Here is a 7,723-nt window from a genome sequence, read left to right as displayed (position 1 = left end):
CATCACTGTGACAACCAACGCGTGACGAGAGGAGGGAGGAAACTTATCCATCAAAGAATGATGCAGGGATGAGTGCACTGATCGAGCTTTCTGCGCGTACACGCACACATGAACACACACATAATGCTTTCATATTTCATTTGGGTCATCAAGAGCAACTGTCTCCGAGAGGAAATCTCTGACTGAATCTCGTGCTTTCTCCACTCAACAATACAGTAATGTATTTCCCTCCTAATAAAGTGACTGTAACCCCCCCATCGGGCAAATGTTCAGAACACAAAGACAAGCAGGGGGAAGCATTAATTCAAGTGCAAGCTAAAAACACCCAAAGCCAGAGACAATTTGAAGGCAAGCGCATGAATTCATTTGAAGAAAATTAACCTAGAAGCTTAAAAACAGCTGTTTTATACATTTGGATTTTTTTTTTACTGATAAAACTGCATGGTTACAATTTGATTACTGCTACACTGCCATACAAAAAGATTCTTGTGTTGTTGCAGTCTTCTTCATAGTTGGAAAACCTGCCTGCCAGTATGTAAAAGATAAAAAAAATCAAATGAGGAGGTTTTTTGCTGAGGTTTTAATACATGTAAAAACAAGGTGTATAAACCCTGAGCATTGAGCACCATCCAGTGGAAGCATGTGTGTTTAGCACTCACTGAGAGACTTGAGCTGCACAAGGAAACTGGAAAACATAATGCATGAAGGCACTTAATTATAAAAGGGTCTCAAGGGTTTAGTGTTTTGTAGCCGTAAACTCTGCTTTACTCTTAAAGCTGCTCTAATCCATTATTTTGTAGCACGCAAAACTGTATTTACATAGCACATTTCATTCCACAGAGTGCAGCATAACATATAATGCACGGCTAAATCCACTAACAGACAAGTCGGTGAATTAACAGAACAATTAAGAAACAGTAATCTCTCATAAAAAGCAAACAAAAAAACAAAATAAAGAAATAACACAATTTTTAATCCATCCAATACAAGTTTAACCCATAAAAGAAGTGCGAATTAAATAAGACTCATTAACCTCCTAGGACCTGGCGTCCACATATGTGGACATCACATTTTGGCTTATTTAGACCAAAATACTGAATTTTGCTCAACAAGGGCCTGATATCCACTTACGAGGATGTTATCCTGCTACTGTTCTATCAAAAGTTTAAACGAATATCCTCATATTTGGCTCTTATTTTTCTTAAAAACAAAAATAAGGTTAAAAAAAATCTGGTAATTCTTTGTTTTTACATTCATCGGGCCCCAATATGACCAAATATCAAAGAGAAATTAAAAATGCAGGCCGTGGAAGAGTTCGGGTCTTAGGAGGTTATAACCAACAAAATCTTTTACAAATAAAAATGAAGAAAATTATAATTTTATATCTCTCGGCTGGCCTGGGAACGCCTTGGTGTTTCCCCGGATAAGCTGGAGGAGGTGGCGGGGGAGAGGGAGGTCTGGGCTTCTCTGCTTGGGCTGCGGCCCCGGATAAGAAAATGGATGGATGGATAATTTAAACTAATTAAAAGACCTGTAACATAAACATAAATAAGGTGAAATAATAATAGGTGAGAAATTCATCACTTTAATTTTGTTACTACTCGACTCTGCCGCCGCCAAGTGGCCAAAGATTATTATACCCACATGTTACAGGTATAAGTTCAGACTGTGTGACGTCTGCCATTAATCTGAATATGAAAAAGTGAAAATCAGTTTACTTATATAGCGCCAAATCACAACAACAGTCTCCTCAAGGTGATTTATACTGTATGGTAAAAACTCCACAGTAATATTCTAGGAAATATTTAATCATGCTGTGAGTAAGCACTTTGCAATGGTTTGTTGGGGGAAAAAAACTCCCTTTTAATAAAAAGATATCTTCAACAGGTTCAGGGAGCGGCAGCCATCTGCTGTGAGCGGTTGGTGGGTGAAGGGAAAGAGAAAAGAAACAAGAGCACAGCAAGAAAGACAAAATTTAATGACATGCTATTGTAGAGTGATATATGAACAGAAAGTGCTAAGTGCATCACAGTGTATTACAATAAATCTCACAGCAGTTTGAGCCTATAGCAGTATAAGGGTTCGGGGTAACTTGATCCAGCCCTAAATGTAATCTTTAGCAACCGGGAACATTTTAACCCAATTTCAAAAAAGTAGAGAGGGCGTTGCCTCCCAAGTCCAAAATGGGAGTTGGTTCCACAGTAGAGCGGCCTGAAAGCTGAAGGCTGTGCCTCCCATTTTACTTTTAGATACTCTAAAAGCATAAGTAAGTGCTCCTTTGAGGTGATGTGGTACTATGAGGTCTTTAAGATAAGATGGGGTCTTGTTATTCAAGATTTTGAATGTGTGGAGAAGAATTTTAAATTAAATTCTGGAGTTAACGGGGAGACAATCAAAAGAAGCCAATGTGGGAGCAATATGTTCTCTTTTTCTCTACCCTTTTGGCACTGTCGCTGCAGCGTTGTAGACTATCTAGAGACTTTTTAGGAACAATTTGGAACAACCTGAATAAATAATTACAATAGTTCTGCCGAGAGGTAGTGAACGGGTGAACTAGCTTTTCACCTACACTCTGAGACGGGATAAATAGAGCTCACTGGAGACTTTGGTTTGACTTCCAAAGTGCTTCATGTCCCGATCCCTGGGACTGGGCTGGTTCTGGCCATGGCACAGAGGTGTCAAACTGTTTTGTGTTTGTAGAATGATTAGCGGGGCTAAAACACCTTCTTTAAAGTAGAGTCTCAGGGTCTTCTATTATTCCAGTTTTAGTTTTGATGAGCTTGTGTAAATTGTAGCTTCAGTTTCGCGTTCTTCTGTTGCTTTAGTTCATCTATTGAAGGTTGACCTAGGTTGAACTTGAGCAGGTTGTCTTAATCTTGTCAACATGCCTAAATTACTTGCTGCCATGTGACTAACTGTACAGATGCAAGCAGGTGAATCAGTGTACCTAACAAAGTGGCCATAGTGTACATGGACTGGCTTTAAAATTCTGCTTTTCTTAATGGATCTCTCAATTTTTGTTTTCTATACACCCAAAGTAGAGAGATGTAAATGCTTTTCCTATTCAGAGAAGATGACTCATTCAGTCTTCCAGAGATTCACGTGACACACAGCAACCAGCTTCGTCAACCACTGGGCAGATGCTGCCCTCTGCAGATCAGTGAAATCAGCATAATGAAGTGTTTAAATCTTAGTTTTTTTTTATGTCCACGAAGATAAAAGAAAACAAACTATGGTTTGCATTAGCGCAAATCACACATGCTTCACTACAATATTTTATCGCTATCCTGTGACAAGAAGACTACAATTATGGATGAAGTGAGAACCAAAAGGTAACAAATGCAGCCAGAATAATGAATGTGTGATGAATAATAGAAGAATAATGAAGAAAGCCAAATTAGAAAGCACATCTAATCAGCATCGACTTCTATTTTCTTTGAGTCTGTACTTCTTCAGTAGAATTCAGGGGGAAGTATTGTGCACCGGATAATTTATGTGACAACTTGCAGCTTATCAAAGACTGCTTTTTTATCTGTTACCTAACATCTATCAATTATTTCTAGTAATCCGCTTTTCTTGAACCTTATAGAAAGGAATACTAACGCACCACAAAGTGAGTTTATTAAGTTTGGCTCCTGTTCCTGTTTGAGGTTTGTTTGTTTTTCTTGTGCTTTTAGTTCCCTCTTTATGTTCCCATTTAGCCTCCCTCTGTTCTGTCTACCCTTTAATGCTCCAGTCCCCTCGTGTTCCCTCCATGTTTAGTGTGGTCTCTGTGTCTTAATCTTATTTATATTATGGTTACTTCCTGTTTCACTAATGGATTGTTTTCCTCTTTCTAGTTTTACTTCTTGTTCTTTTTTCACTTTGTACCCTAATTGTCTCAATTCTTGTGCTATTCTTCTCATAATTAGTGTACTTGCATTACATTCACTCTGTCTATCCAGTGTTCCTCATATTGCTTAAGATTTGTGTATTTTTGCATTTTCTCCTATTCAGTTTGTAGACTCTTTGCCTGTTCTTGGAAGTTTCAGTTTCTAAATTGTTTCACTTTACTGAATGCCTTTCTGTGCCCAGGCCCCTGCCAGTATTAAAGATTTGATTTTGGATGTTACTTTTTTCACATTTTTTCTGATCCAAGTAGTGGACTCCATCCATAATTAATAGCCTTAAAAGGTTTGTTTACAGAAAGCTCAGTGACAGACAGTTAGGACAAGGGGCGGGTTTCAGTCACAACTCAAGTATTCTGCGCATTGGAGCAGAGCTTGGGAGGGGGTGTGGTTTAGGAGGTGGCGATTTAAGATGAGCAGTGTCATTACCCCACGGTCCTCCTGTGTGGTCCTTCCCCTGCTCTTGCTCTCTTTTTTTCTGTGTTCTTGTTTACCTGTTTTCTGCATGGTTCTCATTTGTGCCCTCTATCGACCCTTGCTCTGCCAGCTGACCACTCCTCACTCCCAGCTTCCCTCCAAGTTAAGTGGTTTTGTAAATAACTAGTGTCCTGCTCAAGTCAAGACTCTTGGTGGAACCATGACAAGTGGAAGAACGCTGATGGGGAGTTGGCAGGCAGGTGAGGAGCAGGTACGTCTGTGAATCCACAGAGAGTGTCTGGCTGAGACTTGTGAGCTCCTGACTCTTTAAAGAAACATGGAGTGGTTTGGACAACCACTCCATGTCCCCCCCCCCCCTTGAGGCTATCAACCCAAATTGCTGCTGCAATGTTTGAGTTTGGTTTCTACCCTGTCTCTGTCTGTCCTAATCCTCCTACTTTGAAATTGTTCCATTCTCCACATTTAAACCATGATAGGCTGTGTGGCAGGCAAGCAAGCAGGAGTGGTGGACCCAAAATGCAGGACTCAGACACAGAAGTGAAACTTAAAGCACACTAAACACTAGAAACATGGAGGCAGAACACACAGCTAGCTAGGAAAACACAGGGCTTATATACACAGGGAATGGAAAACACGAGGGAGACACAGCTGGGAGGGTTTGGGCTAACGAGACACAGGGAGCAAAGCTAGACACACTGAGATGAGCCACAACCTTTCACAATAAAACGGGAAACAAGAAACAGACAGACTTGACACTGAACTGAACTTATACTAAACGAGAGACACAACCTAAGAACTAATCCCTCACAAAAAATAACTGAAACATAGAATAATACTAATAAACAAAGCATGACAAAAGGATCAGAATACAAACCATAATACAAAGGAATATAAGAACTGAAAATGCTGGGTCAAAATGACCCAGGACCGTGACAGATACACTAATGTAATTTGTATATGCATCAGTCAAACTTTTGGACACACCTCCTAAGTTTATAGGTGTTTCTTTTAAAAATGTAACTGTGGGAAATTTCAAAATTTCAACAACTTCAAAAGTTTCTTCGTGTGCAAAATATTTGAATTCCATTATAAAACTTTAATAAGTCACTTTTACCACAGAGCATACATTTATTAAAGTTACCAGTAACTGGCATATTAACCCTTTATTGACCATGGGCCCACCGGCAGGCCCATTTTACAGGTAAATTTGAAGAGCCGGTCAATAAAGGGTTAAAGGTACTTAAAGGCATCAATGCTTGGGAGAGTTTAATAAGAAGACACATGTTAGCATTAGCAGTTCAGGCTAAATCGACCTTCAAAGTAATCTCTATTGACAGAGACTAATATGAAGAAGAGTTTAAAAGCAGCAACTACTTTGGCAAGAAACATCAAAGGAGTGGACTTTTTCTTTCCTGTGTCTGTCTGAGGTGCAGAGAAGAAGAACTGATAATCTACATGTGGTTTCCCCTCTGACGTTAGTGGGAGGTGGTGGGGTGGCGTGAGGTGAGAAAATATTTTAGTTAGCAGAAATGAAAATAAAACTTACACTTTTATAAAAACAAAAAATCAGTATCAAGGAAAATATCTGCGTTTCTACTGTAATGTAATGTAATTTCCTAGAGGACAGGTTTCAGTCTTTATCACTGCGCTTGCACAACCCACGTCAGTATACTTGATTAGTGAGAATTGAGTCAGCTGCTTTCAAAAGTGCTCGGTTTTATTGCAAAGCTCACTATGAACTTCTGAGAAATACACCTCTGATAAAATTCACAATTTAACCGCAAATGATTTCCATATTGTAATAATGAAGAACCCCCTCCACGTTCTTGCAACAATGCGAAGCTTTACTCAGAGAACAAAACGCACTTGATCCATCAACATTCACAACATTTAGCAGTTACACACCACCCAAGCTGTTTTGTGCTTAGTGGGGCCATTATTTGTCTTACAGCAGATTAGGCACCCTAAACGCATCTCCAGATTAGGGCTGGGCCATATTATACCGTTCACGGTAATACCGGTATAATGTTAGGCAACGATAGGAAAATGAAATATCGCGATAGAATGGGAGTAAAACGCGCATGCGCAGTGCCTTTGTTTTCATACACACATGGCCGATTGTTGGTTTGTAAAAATGGTGCAACTTCCGTGATGTGGAACTGGTTTGGTGTTTGTCCGTCAGATACACAACAAAGCACATTTTTTTGCAGAACATGCAAGCGGCCGTTGTTATTGTCGTATTTGTCGGACTAAGATGCTCTTAAATCTGGGAGTAATCTGGGTCCCAAACTCCGTATATTTGACTTCAGGTCAAACAACACTGCAGCATCACTAAGAGTTGAAAACTGTCTAAATTCTTTGATCTTTAATAAAACGATCAGCATTGCTGCTTTACCAGGTGTAACTATAAAGTTTAACTTCCAGGCATCCATGAAAACAAAAGTTATTACATTTAACGGAGTTAGAAGTTAGCAGGAAGCTAGCAGAAGTTAGCTCGCTAGTTTCGCTAGTTACCCAAGCATGATATAGCATGTTCTGACTGAGAGATTTCTGAAAAAATTCAAACGTACAGCTCTGCTATCACTTCCAACATAAATGAAGACAGGAAACTAAACAGCAGTGACGTTTGTAGGGTTACTGAAGTTGGGCTAGCTGGTATATAATGATGTGCTACGTGATCGCTAGCGACACAGCTATGTTAGCATAACATAAACAGTGAAGCTGGAGGAGGAACACTAACACTTTTCCACTTATAAAAGTTAACGTGAAGGTTCCTCATGGTTAGAGACAAATGCAATCGCATGGCAGGATGCTGTAAACGGACCAAACTTCAGTCAGGAGAACAACTGAGATAATCCGTCCACAATACGAGGTTAGTCATTAATATACTGCAACAACATGGGAATAGAGCAGCTGCCAGAGAATTCAACATTAATGAATCAATGGTACAGAAGTGGAGGAAGCAAGAAGAATGAGTTTGATTTATCTGACTGTTTTGTTTCGCTTAATGTGCCTTATAATCCCGTGCACCTTATGGTCCGAAAAATGCGTACTACACACTGCAGTTTAATGTTGCAAAGCACCTCTTTTTAACTTCAGTGGATATAATACATGGTTATGCTCAGGATATGTCAGCCCATTTCTACTGGAAATGCCTTTGGGTTAAACTTTCAGCAAGGAATTTGCATTTGCACTGTTACATTTTTATAAAGCTTTAATGTACATAAAAACCAGCTTCTTGTTTACGTGAAAATAAATGGAAGGTTGTCTTTTTGCGCTAGTAATGTTGTGGAGTTGTATTTTGTCTCGCATCAATTATATCGTCAGTTATATCGTTATCGCAAATGTTCAAATATATCGTGATAAATATTTTTGGCCATATCGCCCTGCTCTACTCC

This window comes from Rhamphochromis sp. 'chilingali' (genome assembly GCF_963969265.1).
Source record: "Rhamphochromis sp. 'chilingali' genome assembly, chromosome: 21".
NCBI classification, from domain to species: Eukaryota; Metazoa; Chordata; class Actinopteri; order Cichliformes; family Cichlidae; genus Rhamphochromis; species Rhamphochromis sp. 'chilingali'.
Note: the sequence above shows the minus strand (reverse complement) of the source record.